This window comes from Protopterus annectens, chromosome 11.part0, assembly GCF_019279795.1.
Source record: "Protopterus annectens isolate FY-2018-M chromosome 11.part0, PAN1.0, whole genome shotgun sequence".
NCBI classification, from domain to species: domain Eukaryota; kingdom Metazoa; phylum Chordata; order Ceratodontiformes; family Protopteridae; genus Protopterus; species Protopterus annectens.
In genome coordinates, this window is record NC_056745.1 from 710,957,014 (window position 1) to 710,975,283 (window position 18,270).

Here is an 18,270-nt window from a genome sequence, read left to right on the forward strand (position 1 = left end):
AAGGGCAGAGTCCAGCCTCTCCTCCCACAAGAGTGCAGACCACGAACCTTCTTAGTGTAAAATAACTGACCTGAAGCCCAAGTGCTTAAACCAGAACTAATACACTTTTAGAATAACAGACACTGAGCCCTCAATCAGCAGTTCCCAACTAAGAAGGATGTAAGCTACTTGTCCTGCCACCACAGTGCAGGCCACAAACCTTCCTAATGTAAAACAACTGGTCTGAAGCCCAAGTGCTTAATCCAAAAGACTTAGAATGATAGCTACACTTTAATCAAGTTACTACCAAGCAGTAATAAATACAATTGAATACTTTAAAGAATGTCTGGATTAGTGCTCAAGTTATACAAACAAAGCTAGATTCAGCAGGCCTGGATCTAGTCTATGCTGCAGCAAACAAGGTGTACCAATTTCAGCAAGAAGCAGTTCAAATATGCAGGCACTATAAGCCTTTAACCAGAAATTCCCAGCTCAGAAGGGCAGAGTCCAGCCTCTCCTCCCACAAGAGTGCAGACCACGAACCCTCTTAATGTAAAATAACTGGCCTGAAGCCTAAGTGCTTAAACCAGAATTAATACACTTTTAGAATAACAGACACTGAGCCCTCAATCAGCAGTTCCCAACTTAGAAGGGTGTAGGCTACCTGTTCTGCCACTACAGTGCAGACCACAAACATTCTTAATGTAAAACAACTGGTCTGAAGCCCAAGTGCTTAAACTAAAAGGCTTAGAATGAGTTACACCAAGCAGTAATAAATACAATTTAGTACTTTTAAGATGACGCAAAAGCAAAATAAAGTAGGAAGAAACACAAATACAGTAAAAGCAGATAATATTTTTTTTTCTTTTTTTTTTTTTTCATAATCCATCTTAAAGCTTATATGATGGGCAACACAACTGCACTGGCATTTGACCTCTGCCTGGTGTAGCTAAAGGAATATCAGGTACTTATATACTATTTATTTACATTATCATAATTTTCATATTTTTCTAAATAATTCAAAAACCAAGTCACAGACAGAACTGTATAGCCTCATATGAAAGCTCACAGATGGACAAAAAAAGTTTCTTTCAGTATGTGTAACTTGAGTAGATACTGATTGTAAGTTCTTTACAAAATATTACAACATTAATATTTACTTCTTGCTTTATTAAGACATAAAAATCCATTGTAAGACCTACAATCTAATGGACACTAACACTGTGAAGATTTGTTTGTGCTAAGCAGTTTGACATTTACATTTCTTTAGTAACTGTTATGGTGCGATACATATGAACATTTCATTGAAATGTGAGGACATGATTTGATTTTGTCTAAAAACGCAGGATGCAGTCATTGTAAGTTAGAATAAAAACCTCCAGAGCTCCACTGGAATGAAAAAGTGAAGATGACACACAGGTACTAGCCTTTGGTTGATAGTCTGGCTGCATGCTGTTTAATTTTTGCTTCATATCTTGCTTTTATCAATTAGTATCAAAGTTGTATTTTTTTCTAATTATTATTGTTTATATGCATTTCATTAATAAGGTGCTCAGGCTTAGGCATTCAAATAAACTTGAACTTGAAGCTGTAAGTAAATACTGACATCAGTTACTCAGAGCAGCCAGTATGATCTGTAGCCATTTCACTAGGGATTGTCATGGGGCAGATACTTATATCTTTGTAGACAGTTTGCTCTTGCAGGTGAAGGTAAAAAATACTATCAGGGCAAGAACTATAGCTATGGGAAGCAACAAGGGTATATGGTGCCTAAAACAATGATGTATGTCATTTAGTTTTTTTTTTTCTTTATCACAGTGACTGGATAGGGTTTAATATCAAACAGATGATGACATTCCTAGGAGGAGACCAGATGTAGTGTTGCCAAAAAGAGAGTTGTAAGCAGAAGATAGCTATTTTAAAATGGTAGGTTGATATGCAAATAAAATGTGAAAGCTGAAGGCAATTACTTGATTACTGTTAAAATGAGCATCAGCATAACTTGTGAAGGATGGATACCATTTGTGAGATAAAAACAAGATGAAACAAATTGGTGTGATCATTATTTATTTAATTTGAGCACACTTTAGCACATATACAGGGTGTAAAGAGTCAGATTTTTTCTGAATATATGCTGGGAAGCAGACTCTACATGAATGTTAATGGCAATTATTTAATTACTGTTAAATGACCATTTATATGGATTGCCAGAGAAAAGCAGTACACATGTCAGAGAGAAATATACTGAAATGTATTATTTGGTCCTTATTTTTTCACTTTGATCATAGTCAAATACAAGTGTGCACATGGCCAGAAATGTACTATCACCAAGTTGTGGAGGTAGTCTGTGAGTGAAGCCAAGACGCAATACATTTAAATCGTCCCTGTTAAACATTTGTCAATATGGCTTATCAGGCAGGGCCAGTGCATACATCAAGAATCAACAGAATGAACTCTGGGACAAAACTGGATTGGGTTATATGGCAAGGCTTATAAAGACCCTGCTGGTCTTAGCCTATTATGAACCTATGATTGTATCACCTACTGTGACCTTTATTTCTTTCATTTTGATCATGGTGAAACATCATAGCTGAACACACCAGAAAGTGATTATGTTTGAAGGGGGTGGGAAAGAAGGCTGCATGTGAAGGCAAAGGGCATTATAGTTACTTATGAACCAAAAAGTGGTGTGGTACTTATAAAGAAAAACAGTTGAACCAAAAAATAAGCACCTGGGTGATATTTATCTCCAAATTTTATTTCAACAAGTTAGTTTAGTGCTTTCATCAAATTAAATTGACTTCTTCATTTATTAATGTGAGGCAGCCATATTTTTGCAGTTGCCATACTAGGGCGTTTGGAGTAAAGGTGGCTGCAGTTATATATTTTTGTTTCACCAATCATTTTCATGAACAACCTATTTAAAATGGAAGAAAATTGTGGTTTGTTGTTCTGAAGAAGTCAATTTAATTTGATGAAAGCTTTAAACTAACTTGTTGAAATAAAATTTGGAGATATCACCCAGGTGCTTATTTTTTGGTTCAACATTATAGTTACTTAGTCAGTATTAAATTATTAGTATTATGGCTTACCAAGGAGGGACAGTACATGTGTCTGAGAGTAGCATGTTGAAATATATTATAGTGGTCATTATTTTTTAACCATGATCAAGTCAAACACCACAAAGGTACATAGAATGTGATTATGTTTGAGTGGGTCAGGTGAATTTTTTTGATCACTGTTAATCAACATTATGGTTGTCAAAGAGAAGTAGTGTAATCCTTTGAGAGCCTTGAGCTGTAAAACATTAGTGTGGCTATTATTTCTTTCACTATTTTCATAGGAAGACATTGGGGTATAAACAGTCTGAAAGTGGATCTTTAGAGAATGGGATGATGGACTGTGTGAGAAAGTAAGAGACATAATATTTACTTGATCGCTGTTAAATAATTGTTGATAGGATTTATCGGGGGTGCAACACATGTCAGAACAACAAGCTGAAATATGTTACGGTTAGGATATGTTAATGTGAGGATTACTTAGTATTTGACTTTTATCAAAATTAAATAACATTGTACATAGTGTGAAAGTGGCTATCTTTTGGATGGGTCTATATTAGATGCTCGACCGCTTAAATGTTAGAATCTCTAAAGGTTGACCTTTAGAGATTGAACAGTTAAGTGATCAAAATTTTACAAAAATTAAAAAAAAATGCACAATAGAAAAAAAACTAAAGGGTTTAAGCAGCTACAGTATAAGGAATGAGGAATTTCAAATTTCCACAATGTAGTTCACCGAAGTGCGATCTCGGAGTTGGTATATTTAAGGAGCGAGGGTGTGGGGGTGCAGGGGGGATTGCCCCCTGCCTAAACCCTTTCTACATGTTTGTTTGTTTTTTTTATATACTTTTTTACTATTTCGAACATTTAAGTGTTAGATCTGTTAAGGTCGACCTTTATAGATTCGAACATTTAAGCATTCGTTCTAGTAATATAGATCCTTTTGGATGGGGTAGAGAGAGAGGCTGTGTGTGAAGTCAAAGGACATTACATTTTTTTTAAACACTTTTATTAAAATTATCACTTAAGACACAGACATACATTAACAAAAAGGAAAGCAAATCATCTAAACATTTTTCTTTATTTATAATTATCATCAGCCCAACATTACATAATTTGTTCAATTCATTTCTTCCCTTAAACCTCAATTGTCCACCTTCTGAACATTATTCTACATGTATGGTTCCCAACATTTCTATTTATTTTTTCACTAGTTTGTTCCTTCCCTTTTGTAAAGATTCCCTCTTATGGAGCCTTTATCTTTTATTATAATATTCAATACTTCAAATACATTTGGTTTAGACTTTAAGTTCCATTTTCTAATAGATGTTTTTTGGCATCCAATAGAATTAAACTTAACAAGGCCTTATTATGTCTAAGCAATTCAGATCCTTTGTCCCAGCTCATAAGAATAATTTTCTTAATACAGTCACCCAATATTTCTGACAGAGTTCTCTATATGGAGTTTTTAAAATATGTCATCTCATTACACTCTTAAAATGTATGTTCCCAGTTATCTATTTGTTACCTATTACACCTTCAGCATTTGCTATCTATCTGAGGAAAAATTCTTTCAAGTCTGCTTGGTGTATACAAATAACTATCAAAAACATCTCCAAGCAAAAATCCTAAACCTTCTGGACTTTGTTTCGTACATGGGAGCCATACATATGTCCACCCATTGTTTTCTTGTAAATTTCTTTTCCAGTCTCTCTTCCCAATCTTTTCTAACATCCTCAAATTGGATTCTTACAGTTATCGTGCAATATTTTATCACCCTACTAATTATTCCCTTTTTAAACAGGTTCTGTTCTAGATTCAACTAAAAACTCTATGGGAGCAAGTCTTTTACTTAGGATTCAGCTATCCTGTTTTCTTTTCTATACTCTGATATCAACCCCTGGTAGGAAAAGCAGTCTCTATTCTGTTCTCCACACATCTTATTGGCCTTATCCTACTCTATTACTGTTCCCTCTCTAGTTGTTTGCTCCCAATACCTTGGTGCCTTTGTCAGTTTTTTTTTCCAGGAAATTCCAGGCCCCTCTTGCTTATTTTCTGTACCACTACTTGCAGTCATCCTTATTGTTAAAATCTACTTTCTCTGTTCTCATGTTGGCTTAGTTCTTAGAATACATTTTGCTACTTTATGAATATAATATTCTTTATGGTTATTATTCTCCTTAAGGATCTGCATCTAAAATCCCATTCTCTCCCTATTTCTTGAACCCCCCACTTCATCATCATCCCTTTCAAACTTGAATTATAACCTTCTGTTTGTGTTTATATATGTTAGCCTTAACTGTGCAACTCTAAATATTCCTTCAAATGAGGTAATCCTAAACTAACTTATTCTAGAAGAAAGCAACAACTTATCCAAATTAAGTCTTGCCCTCTTCCCCTCACAGATAAATTCCTTCAGCCCTTTATTAATTATTGCCCACACATTCTGTTCTAGTTGATTGACTAACCCATATATAAAATTAAAGGGACTAATACCATTTTCACTGCTTGTATCTTACTATTTATATCCATAAACAAAAGCTTCATGTTTCTCAGTTTTTATTATCTTTTGCTTAGCATCTTTCCCAGTATCCTTAGCTGCCATAACAGAAGCATTGTTAATCTGTATTTCTAAATACTTCATCTTATCACATCCCCAAAAAGATGGATATTGCTGAACCAATTCATGTATGGGTAAATAATTTACAGTTATAACCTTTGTTTTACCTTCATTCATTTTATATCCCCAAAAGACTTGAAACTGTCTCAAAATGTTCCACAATACTGCAATGCCCTTTTCTGGATTTATCAGGTATAAAATAATATCGTCTGCAAATAAATACAACTTTTCTTGATTACCATCCCAATTATGTATTTGAATTTCAGAGCACCTTCTTTTCTTTGCAAATGATCTTAAAAATAAAAATAAAACAAATAAAGGAGAAATGGGACACCTCTCCCTACTTTCTCTTTTCAAACACAAATTATTAGAAAGGAACCCTCCCACTTTAATTCTTGCACCTGATCCTTCATATATCCTACTAACCTTAGTATTGTATCAGGGAATACAAATGCTTTCATTGCCCTACTCATAAAATCCCAACCTACTCTGTCGAATGCTTTCTCTGCATCAAGACCCTCCAAAAACAATGGTATTTTCTTATGTTCTGCTTCTCTGTGGATCATCACTTTTCTATTAATGCTCTAAAATGTTTGTCTCCCCTCCACAAAACCACATTGATTTGTATCTATCATTTTGACAACACATTTGCCATTCTTTTGGATTGTATAGACAAAAACACCCTATAATTATGATCTAAAGGTGAAATAAATCTATTATAATCATGGCTTAAAAGTGAAATAAGTGTCTATGAAGATAGGTCTAATGGGACTTTACTGTCTTTGGGTAATATGGCCACCACAACTTTATTTCAAGATGTTGTGCTTCCACTCCTTTTAAAATGCTGTTAAAATCTTCCAAATCTTTATTACTTTCTTCCCTCCTAGCTTTCAAACTTCCACAGGGATACTATATGTTCCTGGAGACTTTCCTATAAATTGATTATGTCACTGTTTTTAATCTCATCTTTTTGAATCTTAACTATTAGTTGTTGAGCTTTGTCTACCTCTAACCCTGTCATAATTTAGCCTTCCATAAATATTTCTGTTTGTTCTCTTTCTCATTTTTCACATTTCTGTGCTTTATACAAATTTTCATAACATTTTCAAACTAACTCTAATGCCTGTATAGGATCTCTAGTAATTTTTCTTGTTATACACTCCATAAGTTTAGCAATGACCTTTCTACTTTCTTTTGCCTGTGTCATTCTGCTAAAAGTTTTTGTGCACTGGAGTTTTAAAAAAAAACAGTTGCTTAATAGCAATCTTTCTAAACTCACCCATATTATCCAAATGCTCTCTTATTTTCACTTTAGCACTCTGCAGTTGTGCCTCTTCTTGTTCTGTGAGATTCCCCTTATTCTGCAATACTTTAACCTTGGTCAGCCCCTCTAAACAATTCCTATTAATTATTAGCCACATCTCTCTCTTTTATTTATATCCTATTTTAAATTCCATTTTCATTTTATCCCGCTCACAAAGCACCCCTTTTTCAGTACCCATTCTTGCATTTCTCTCTTTGTAACGGGTAGGTGGGAAAATGCCTGTTTCTCATTTTTAATTATTTACCCTACATTTTTATCTTAGTTTTTATCTGTGCATGATCTAAGATAGTTATTGGATGGGTGTCAAAGCTTTCCATTAAATGCACATGTTCCCATGAAATATACTTTCTATCTAGTCCAGCCCAGTTATTGTACTTTGGGGAATAATATGAAAATTTCTGTCCAAGTTCCTACTACTGAATTCACATCTTCCATATCAAATACTTTTAGAAATTTCTTAAAAATGTACCCTCTGTTACATTTTTCCCTTTAGGTTCCCAGATATATCCTCACTATTGCAAATTAAGTTCCTCTCCCCACCTACAAGTAATATTCCCTGCTGAAAGCTGATTTTTTTTTTGCCATAAATTTTCTTAAGTTCCATAATAGCAGCTTTAGGGTGAACCTAAGTACATGCCAACATAATCCTCCTCCCTTGCCAGTAGCTCCTTGCTATGACAAACCTATCATTATTGTCTTTTTTTTTTATCAGGATTGGAGCCCTTCTAGAAATCAGTATTATTACCCCTGTCTTCCTTTATCCCTGATATTCTGCTGAATATCCATACTGAAATCACATGCCCATTTCTTTCCAAATGCATTTCCTGCAGCATTGCTATTTGCACTCTGTATTTCTTAATATAATTCATTAGTCTTTCCTTTTTGTCTATAGCTGTAAAGCCATTTACATTCCCAATAATATAGATAGCACTGCTGTTATGATAAAAAGCTTTGTTCCAACCTAATATACATGCCATTTTTTAAGGAACTCTTGTATGCTTTCAGAAAACATTAACTTTTAACCCTAAGGAAAAAAAAACTACCCATCTTTAAATAAAACTAAGTTGTACACTGTTCTAGTAAATACATTATTCAGGCTGCTAGGGACACTGAATTTTCTTGATCACTGATAAATGAAATACATTATTCAGGCTGCTAGGGACACTGAATTTGCTTGATCACTGATAAATGATAATCAGTATAGCCTGTCAAAGAAAGGAAGTGCACATGTCTGATAACAATTTGAACTGTATTGCTGGGTCCATTATTTCTTTTAGGTCTGTTATGTCACGATGAAAATCAACTTCTGTAAAAAAAAAATTGTTGCTAGGTGTAGTTGCAAAAAACTATGAACATGACTATGTAAATCAACTAAAAACATCCACATATAATGTAAATAGTTTTGTGCAATTACACCAAGTTACCAATAAAATAACCATTTTGGCAGAGGGGGTTGAGCCCCTTCCACTCCCCCTTTCTGTACGCTCTTTCTTCTATATTCTCACTTCTGAGTTTCTAAAATTGCAAGAAAGAAAAAACATTAAAACATAAATGTTTTCTGAGACACTGCAATCATGAAAACCACAGGCAAGCATAAGGTTCAAGTTGGCACACATCACTAAACACGTAGTACAGAATTAAGAACAGAAAAACAATGTATAAAGCAATGATACTTCTGCAATCACAAAATGAGAAAGGTGGTATAAATCAGCTAAAAGGAGCATATTCCTTTTAGTTTGATCACAGTGAAATATGAGAGGTGTACACAGTAGAAAATAGCTATCTTTGAGGATGGATAGACAGGTTGTGCATAAAAGCAAGGGACCTTACATTTACTTGATCACAGTTAAACAGTCATTGCTATAACCTGTTGGGAAGGGGTAGTGCGTGTGTATGAAGGCAATAAATTGCAGTACATACTTTGGTTAGTCATTTCTTTCAGTTAAGTGCAGTCACCATTGGTGCACACAGTTAGAAGGTGGTTATCTTTGGTGTTGGGAGGCACTATGTAGAGGAATGTGACTGTTAACCAGGCATTGATCTGGCTTGAAAGAAGCATTATGTGTATGGGGAGATGATGTATGAATGAATTATCACACATTTTTATTTTTGGGCAACATATGAGACATTTCACAGTCAATTATAGTATATCCTATAAGAATAGATATAAGCCACTGGGACAAAATGTGAGCAAAAGGAAAGGAAAGCAAACTAGTATTTATCATATCTTAGGAACATAATAAAACACAGTCTGTGTTATAGATATCAACATGTTCTTTTATGATAATAATTTCATAGTATCCTTACTACAACTGACCTTAGACTCTTGTCATAGTAAACACGTGAACATTTGCCCTCTCTTTACAATGCAAACACATAATACATAAAATCATAAATATATTTTTATAACATAAAACTAAAACCATTTTATACTTCTTTGAGAGCTATTCTTTCAAGCATTTAAAATATTCAAGCTGAAAAAATGAAATGCTACAAGGAGATGTGAACAATCACTCAGAAAGTCAACCAGCTGTTCTATTGTCTCTGTACCCCAAAGCAAAGTCAAACTACAGTTTTTAAACAAATATATGGATTTATCTAAAGCTTTGATAGAATTTTTTCAAACTGTTTCAGAGAAATAACCATGTTTTGGTAGACTAGGAACCACTCATAGGTACATACCACCATTAGAATGTGCCAGGCTCCAATCTGCATTATACTTAGTTTTCATTAAAGGTTGGTATAGGATTTTAGGTTAGGAAAAACTGTATATGCAGAGAATATATATCTCTATTGAGCTGTCATTGCATGAAAAGTAAAAATTATGCATACTTCTTTGGAAGATGGATATGTTATTTACTGGAAAGATGGCAAAATACAAGTTTCTGTTTGGAGTATGGCAATGTAATGTGAGCAACTTCATCTCTAAGCAGCATTTGAATTCTTAAAGAGTATACTGGCCATTTTAAGTGGGTATATTTTATACTGAAGTGTTTAAGCAGCATTCTTCTAAGAAGTTTCTGGATTATTTTAAACTGGTTGTGAACTGTAAAGTATAAAATTCAAGTGCCATTTATGTTTAGAAGGATAATGAAAAAATTAAAGAAGAAGCTGTATTCTTGGCCTTGGACATTGCTGTTTTAACCTGTACAGCAGCAATACCAGGTGCCTGGCAATCTACTGGTATTGTGATTGGTCCTTTGGTGGGGGAGAGAGGGGTAAAGTTGGCACTGAATCTGTTGGCCAGTATATTGGCAATATCTGTTGGCTCGGTATAGGAGGTGCCATTGTGCAACAGCTCCGAACAAATCTGGGTTTTGCCATGGAGATTCTTTACATAACTATAGAAGGCCTTGTGGTTGTCTTTACTATCTGCTGCAATTCTGTTTTCATAGCTAGCATTAGAGGATTTGATGAGGGATCTCAACTTTTTATTGAGGCTGATAAGGGAGTTTTTCCAGTCTTGGGACTTCACCTTATTTCTCATCAGTTTCCTCCTTCTGTTGTAGAGTTTGTTTATGGCAGGGGACCACCAGATTTTTTTTTTGGAGGAGAGCATCTTGGTTCTATTGGGTATGGCGAGATCCATGCATTTGTGTGCGTGTTCGTACAGGGCATTAGTGTATGATTCGGTGGTCATGCAGCTGTTTGCCAATTGCATGAGTGCCGTGAAGTTAGCCACCTCTGTTTTAAGGAGACCAAAGTTAGCTTTGGAGAAGTTTTTCATGGTGGTTACCTTTGCAGGGGGTAGGAAAGGTGGGAGGGATGTGGATTTCCAAGGTGATTAGTTTGTGGTCGGATCTAACCAGGGAGGAGTTGACTATTGGTACAGAGCAATGGTCACCCATGTTAATAATGACCAGGTCAAGGATGTTGCTACATCTAGTGGGGGTAAGAGTGAGTTGACCCAGAGCATTGGAATTAATGAATTCCAGGAAATGTTGGGCAAGTGTATTGGTACATGAGTAGTTTTCCCAGTTAATGGCGGGGTAGTTGAAGTTGCCCAGTATGAGAGTCTTAGGTTGGACCCTAATATTCTCCAGGGTGCTTAGGAATGTGGAATGTGAGTCTTGGGTCATGGTTGGGGACCTATACCAGGCTAAGATCTGAATCGCTGTCTTACCCAATGTTAGCTGCACCTGAAGTATCTCTGATGCGTCATGTTGGGCTACCAGTCTGAAGGTGTGCGCATCCTTTATGAATATGCAAACACCACCACCTTTGGAGCTTCAGTCCAAGTTCTGGAGCTGAAAGGTATGGAATGAGTTATCTTCAGTAAGGAAAGTAACATAGGGTTGCCACCTGTCCCATTTTATGTAGGACAGTCCCTATCATCATTACAAATTGCAAGTATTCTGAGAATTTAGGACAAAATGTTTCAGAAGTTTTCTTTAATAGTTGCATAAAACAATTATTTTGTATTTGACACACCTAAATATATTGCATGTAACAGCATAAAAAAATCCAGTTTTACAAAAATAAGCTTTCATTTTGGAAAATAAACCAAGTACATTCTTTAGCACTAGTTGTACGCGTGATCCTGCAAAATCTTCTATTTTCATAAAAGACTTCCCACTTTGGGCACTTGGAGAGGTGACAATCCTACAATAAAATTGTGTATTTGTACAAGAGCAGTATATGAAATCAAGCAGCAGCACACACGCAAGAAAATGCTGTACTGTATTTGTATTGTGTTAATTGGACAAAGCATAAGACAGCATCTATGGTGCTGCGTAGGACTAATGGTTGTCAGATTGGGACTCAACCCTTGCAAACTGTTAGAACAATGCCAGTAGCCTAAACAATATGATGACAAATGCCTACACATTATCATTTCAATTATATGTTTAATAGGTAACAGTGGAATCAGACTCCAATGCATATAGCTGTAAGGTAGACATAGAAAGAAAAGTGCTGAAAAATAGATCATACAATGTAGTAACTCACCAAGGTGCAGCATGTATATTAGAAAATGTACTTTACTAGTTGTGAAGATATATGAAGACTGCCAGCCTAACTAGATAGAATTTTGCAGATAATTCTCTGTCATTGCAAATATGAATGTAATCCACAGGCTTGTCCTCTTAAATGTAAAAAAACTGAGTTAAATGCTGAAATTCAAAAATGTAAACACAGTGCACTCTGCTGGAAGAAAGCTGATAAGTCAAGCATTGTATGACCGTTTGATCACAAATCTTGGAAACATAATGTCTGGACTGAGGAATACCTCCTATTGGTTTGTGACCAGAGTTAATTGCTAGATTTTACATATATAACATCTTATCTTATCTTTTATTGCTGTAGTTTCCTGGCCAGGTGCAATATCAAAGAAATGTTAAAACTATGAGTTTCTGTTAGCCTGGGAACCAGAGAAGAATGATATAATCTAAAATGGGTCAGTAGTAATGTATTATTTTTAAGACTTTTAAGACTTTCTCAGAGGGCGAGAGAATCAGAGCCTTTTGGATTTTGTCTAAAGAACATCTACTCACCAGTACTCTGCCTTTTCTCTATATGGAAGTTTATTTAGAACTGTGATTGCTCTTAGATAGGAATTTAGTCAGATTTAGTCTAGCTGTTTTTATATATTTATGTCAGACTTCTTCTTCTTCTTCTTGTGGCTCTTCCTGGTTAGGGGTCGCCACAGCGGTTCACCCATCCGCTCACGATTGGCAGTGGCGTTTTACGGTGTCGAGTTGCCAGCCCAGTGCTCAACCTTCCACAGAGGGCACACACATGCACACACTCATGTCTAGGGCCAATTGGGAGTGTCCAATCCACTTACACATATTTATGTCAGACTATTCTACAGTATTATTTTAAGCATTTTCCTGTGATTTCTGAACTCTTAACTAGCACTGTGTTGAATTGAGAAGATTTGTCTTGTGTTTTTATTATTTATTATTAAATATGTTTAAATCTTTCAACTGTGGCTGTTTAGTGTAGAGATAATTTAAGCTCTAGAGCAAATTGCATGTATATAGTGATACTGTACAAAGCCATTCCAAATAAGCCTTGCTGTTTATCACACCTACTAATCAGATAATAATATTGCACAGTAATAATTGGAGACCCTTTGGTAAGGGCCTTTTTAGTAGCTGATAAAAGTAGTTGGTGGTAGTGATTAATACCTTATAGCCTAGCAGGAGGGGGCATAGCTGGAGAACCTGTGCCAGCCTTCCCTAGGAGTGTCTGTGTGTTTGTATATAAAACAAATCTCAAAGTGTGTGTGTGTCAGCTACTTGGGCAGGGACACAAAGCACTGGTTGGACAGAGAGGGCACTGGAGGTTTTGGCTTGACTTCTAGGCTGAGATCTGTACCCTATAGCTGTGCCAGTGGGGAGTCTTATTGGGGATCTGGAGAGAATGGGAGAAACCAGCACCAGACTGACTGTGATCTCTGTGTGGTCTTAAGGGATATTGTACTTTACTATGTGTGTGTGTATTTGATATCCTTCCCAATGTGGATGCCCCTCACTGGTGTTAGTGGTGAGGATTGAGACTCCTTGTTGTGTGTATTTGCTATCCTTCCTAATGTGGATGCCCCTCACTGGTGTTAGTGGTGGGGATTGAGGTTCCTTGATTACTGGGCCGGTGCACGGGCATCACATATTAACTGGTTGGCAGTGGTGGGATATCTGCACCACATATTAATTGGTTGGCAGTGGTGGGATAGCCACACCACATATTAATGGTTGGCAATTGGCTTATAGTGGTGTAGAGAGTGAATTCCTGTAGCTTGTGTACAGTGATCACTGAAGGTGTTTTTGTACTCCAAATCAGCCATGCAGTGAATATTCAGAGTTCAGATCACAACAGTTTTATTTCTTTTGTTAGCTTAGTTAGTCAGGGAGAGCAGGAAAGCATGTCAGCAGAGGAGTATCGCAAGCTGACAAGGAGTCAGTTGGCCGAGATGTGCCAGGCTAAGGGACTGGTGCATGGAAACCTGACTAAGGCAGACATGATTGCATATTTGTTCACAGCTGCATCAGAAAACAGCTGAAAGAGTTGGAATCTGAGGGAGGAGATACAGGAGATGTTGGAACTAGGGGTAATTCAAGAGTCCAACAGTCCCTGGATCTCCCTAGTGGTGCTGGTGCCAAAGAAGGATGGCAGCACCAGGTTCTGTGTGGACGACAGGAAATTAAGTAGTCACACAGAGTCAGATGCTTACCCCATGCCTAGGACAGATGAGGCCCTAGAGCAGCTGGGTTGGGTAGGGCTAAGTATCTTACCACCATTGGTCTTACCAAGGGTTACTGGCAAGTGCCCTTGACTCTCAGTGCTAGAGAGAGGTCAGACTTTGTGACTCCATTGAGATGAAAAATGCCCCAGCAACTTTCCAGAGGCTGGTAGATCATATTGTAGCAGGAGGGTTTGCCCTTGCTTACCTAGATGTTATTGCCATCTACAGCCATTCCTGGAAAGAGCACCTTCAGCATGTCAGGGAGGAGCTGGACAGACTACAGAGGACAGGGTTGACCATTAAGCCCAGCAAATGTCAGGTGGGTATAGCAGAGATCTCCTACCTGGGACATAGAGTGGGGAGTGGTAAGATCAGGCCAGAACCTGCCAAAGTGGAAGCCATTCAGGCATGGGCTGCATCTATTATCAAAAAGCAGGTGAGGGCATTCTTATGGACAGCAGGGTACTACAGAAAGTTTATCCCCAGTTATTGTACCATAGCTGCTCCTCTCACAGACCTGGACAAGGTAAAACATTCCAGATAAGGTAGTGTGGACCCCAGCATGTGAGCAGGCATTCCAGAAGTTTAAAAAACCTTTGGGAGGACCCTGTGTGTTAGCCAGTCCAGATTACAGTAAAGAATTTGCTGTGCAGGTGGATCCTTCAAACCAAGGGGTGAAGGCTGTACTCAGCCAGATCTCTTCAGAGGTAGAGGAGCACCCAGTGGTTTATCTTAGCCATAGGCTCCAACCCAGGGAGGAATGCTATGCAGTTGTAGAAAAGGAATGTCTAGTCATAGTGTGGGCACTGCAAAAGCTTCAGCCTTATCTGTATGGAAGAAAATTCACTGTAGTTACAGATCACAATCCCCTAACATGGTTACACCAAGCCAGCCAGCAAAATGCCAAGTTGCTAAGATGGAGTCTAGGGTTGCAAGCATATATGTCAGTGCAGCACTGCAGTGAGGTTAGCAATGCCAATGTAGATGGGCTCTCAAGAGAGGTAATGGGGTAAGGTATACGCAGATAGAACTAACCCTCTCAAGCAGCATTTCTCAAGGGTCACTTGAAATATTGGCTTGAGTTCTCCCGGGAAGAAGATATGTGAAGATATGTGAAGGCTGCCAGTCTAGCTAGATAGAATTTTGCAGATAATTCTATATCATTGTAAATACGAATATAATCCACAGGCTTGTCCTCTTAAATGTAAGAAAACTGTGTTAAATGTTGAACTTCAAAAATGTAACCACAGTGCACTCTGCTGGAAGAAAGCTGATAAATCAAGCATTGTATGACGGTTTGATCTCAAAGCTTGGAGACATAATGTCTGGACTGAGGAATTCATTCTATTATTTTGTGACCAGAGTTAATTGCTAGATTTTACATATATAATGTCTTTTATTGCTGTAGTTTCCTGGCCAGTTGCAAGATCAAAGAAATGTTAAAACTCTGAGTTACTGTTAGCCTGGGAACCAGAGAAGAATGATGTAATCTAAAATGAGTCAGCAGTGAAGTATTATTTTTAAGACTTTCTCAGAGAGAGAGAGAGAGAGAGAGAGAGAGACAATCAGAGCATTTTTGGATTTTGTCTAAAGAACATCTACTCACCAGTACTTTGCCTTTGCACTATATGTAAGTTTATTTAAAACTGTGATTGCTCTTAGTTAGATAGGAATTTAGTCAGATTTAGTCTAGCTGTTTTCTATATTTTCGTTAGACTATTCTACAGTATTATTTTTAGCATTTTCCTGTGATTTCTGAACTCTTGACCAGCACTGTGTTGAATTGAGAAAATTTGTCTTGTGTTTTTATTATTTAGTATTAAATATTTTTAAACCTTTCAACTGTGGCTGTTTTGTGTAGAGATAATTTAAGCTCTAGAGTACATTTCATGTATATAGTGATACTGTACAAAGCTTTCCAGATAAGCCTTGCTGTTAGTCACACTTACTAATTGGATAATAATATTGCACAGTAATAATTGGAAACCCTTTGGTAAGGGCCTTTTTAGTAGCTGATAAAAATAGTTGGTGGCAGTGATTACTACCTTATAGCTTGGCAGGAGGGGGCATAGCTGGAGAACCTGTGCCAGCCTTCCCCATGAGTGTCTGTATATAAATCAAATCTCAAAGTGTGTGTGTGTGTGTGTGTGTGTGTGTGTGTGTGTGTGTGTGTGTGTGTGTGTGTGTGTGTGTGTGTGTGTGTGTGTGTGTCAGTTACTTGGGCAATGACACAAAGCACTGGTTGGACAGAGGGGGCACTGGAGGTTCTGGCTTGACTACTTGGCTGAGATCTGTACCCTATAGCTGTGCCAGTGGGGAGTCTTATTGGGGATCTGGAGAGAAAGGGAGAAACCAGCCCCAGACTGTCTGCAATCTCTGTGTGCTCTTAAGGGAAATTGTACTTTACTGTGTGTGTATTTGTTATCCTTCCCAATGTGGACACCCCTCACTGGTGTTAGTGGTGAGAATAGAGGCTCCTTGTTTACTGGCCAGTGCACAGGTGCCAAACTAGTAAACCAAAGTCAACTCAAAGTAAAATATGAAATTAAAAGGAATAGATGAGTGGGTCTACTAATTTTTGAATTTGGCATCACTCATGCTTCTACAGAACTATAAGCAGCCAGGTCATAAAATCAGGGTAGATGCATTCAGAAATAAACACGTTAGACTAGAAAAATAAAAGGAACAGAAGACTGTCTGCCAGTGTTTGAAACTTGCATCACAATATGCTTTTCTACATAACTACCTGCAGATCAGAAAGCCATTGCACATGGCTAATATTCAGAGATAAAAAAACAGTGAAGCATGAAAAAAGAGAAGACTATTTCTACTACTGCTTGAAATTTGCATTATTCAGATCCATTCTATGGAAGAAGTGGCAGTCATGTAATAAAATCATTGCATTTCGCTAGCATTCATAAATTGGCACAAAAATAAAATATGAAATGAAAAGACCAGAAAGCTCTTGTTTAATAATGTTTTAGCTCTGTATTACTCATTTGCTCTCCTGCAAGGTAGCAGCAGCCATGTCAGGCCATAAAATTCCTGAAAGGCTACTTTTCTCCGAGGGTGTAAAGCACAGGCAAAAACTAAAGAATGACTCAGTGAAAGCTGTTCTGATTACAACTGCATTTTGAGATGGAATCTGGTTAATAACTTTTGAAACTTCTTGTAGGCACTCCTCCCCCACCCCATAGCAAAATCTGTGACATGCTCAGAAGGCCATACTGAAAATGTAAACAAAGACCAGAATCAAAAGAAAAATCCCTGGGACTGTCCCTTTAAAGTAAAGTCCCTTTAAAGTAAAGTAAGTCTCCTTTAGGATTTCAGTAGCAAATATTCAACCAACAGGTACTAAAGCTTTCTGTGGACAGCAATCCACAGTCACTGAGCTCTTTTGCAGGAATTTTCCCTACTTATAGTCTACAATTTATAGTCAGACAGATTTTTTTAGTAATCATTCACGTAGTTGTAGTGTTTAAACTAGTTAGTGTTTTGACAGTTTTCTGATGCCATTTGCCTGATCAAGGTCAACAGAGACCAGGCTGAAGACCTGGAAGCTGACTGGAGAGAAAGCACAACATTTCAAGGAATTACTCGGTGCTCTAGCACCACAAGAACAAGAGGAAGTATGTGGAGTTGAAGAAGAGTGGCAGCATCCCAAAACAGCATGTGTGAGGACTACAGAACAGATATGTGGCTGAGCCAGGTATGGAAATAAGGTACATAAGGAAAGCTGGTGGTGGAATGCAGAAGTCCAGGAAGTCATCAAAAGAAAGAAGGAGTGCAGGAAAAAGTAGGATATAGAAAAGACAGACCAGGCTAGGAAGGAATGCTGGTTGACTAACAAAGGAGCTAAGAAAGGATGCAAACACATAGTTGATAGTTTTGAAAGCATTAATGGAAAAAATGTTGATAGATGAGGCAGCTGCACTTGCAATAGTGAAAAAATTATATATAGTTTAAAATGTCCTTGTGGATTATTTTATATTGGAGAAAGCAAGAGAAGTTTTGCTGCAAGATTAAAAGAGCATATAAAGGACATCAAGAAGCAAAAAGTTCAGAGTCCTGTAGCTATACACTTTAACGAACACCATAATGG